The sequence below is a fragment of the Piliocolobus tephrosceles genome, chromosome 3, assembly GCF_002776525.5.
Source record: "Piliocolobus tephrosceles isolate RC106 chromosome 3, ASM277652v3, whole genome shotgun sequence".
NCBI lineage: Eukaryota > Metazoa > Chordata > Mammalia > Primates > Cercopithecidae > Piliocolobus > Piliocolobus tephrosceles.
This window is the reverse complement of record NC_045436.1, coordinates 179,718,447-179,719,558: the sequence shown is the minus strand read 5'-3', so window position 1 is coordinate 179,719,558 and position 1,112 is coordinate 179,718,447.

Genomic DNA, 1,112 nt, shown 5'->3' with positions numbered 1-1,112 from the left:
TTTGGGCATGCTAGATTTGAAGTCCAAAAAGAGATGTCAAGAAGTGTTGGCCGGGTGCGGTGGCTCATGCCTGTAATTCCAGCACTTCGGGAGGCCAAGGCGGGCAGATCACCTGAGGTCAAGAGTTTGGGACCAGCTTGGCCAACATGGTGAAACCCCATCTATTAAAAATACAAAAATACAAAAATTAGACGTGGCAGTACATGCCTGTGGTTCCAGCTACTCTGGAGGCTGAGATAGGAGAATCGCTTGAACCTGGGAGGCTGAGGTGCGGTGAGCTGAGATCACGCCACTGCACTCCAGCCTGAGTGATAGAGTGAGACTCCATCTCAAAAAAATACCACAAAAACAAACAAACAAACAAACAAACAAAAAACAAGTGTTGGGGAGAAAAAGCAGAATGCAAGAGACTCCAAAGATGAGCGGTTCCCAAGATAGGACTCCGGATTCTATCATCAAGGAGAAGAAGCATCTGAATGCACGCAGGGCTGCCAGCAAGAGGCTGTAGCTGTAGTTGTGTGTTCAGCTCCATTTATGTGGAATTGAGCCTGCAGTTCTTACATGTTTTCCTACCGTTTGTTGGTAAACAGCAGATCCTCAGTTTGCATAACTGAATTTACTCTGGTATCCTGGTTTTCAAAATTCATCATCAATAGCTTCCTTGGAGGTGTGTTTTCATTATTTTTCATCACCTCTTTGACCCTCTGTAAGATGAGATTGAACTCAGCCTCCCCAAAGAAGGCAGTTGGAAATGGTTTAGAGTTGAGGGTAGAGGGCCAAACTGAAGATAAACATCATGGGATTAGAGGAAATCACCTTGGGAGTGGATAGAATTAGGAGAGGAAAAGAGTCTCTAGACCAGACTCCTTCAGAGGTTGGGAAGAGAAGGGGAGCCAGCAGAGACCAGCGGCATAGGTGACAAAACCAAAGGAACTGTTTCTAGAAGAATGGGCAGTAATACACTGTGTCACACCGTGTCACATGCTGCCAGGTGTCATGTGCTGCCAGGCGGCTGGGGGTCTGGGCGGGATATGAGGACTGAGCCCTGGGTGTGCGGGGAGTGAGGGCTGAGCCCTGGGTATGGGGGGAGTGAGGACTGAGCCCTGGGTGTG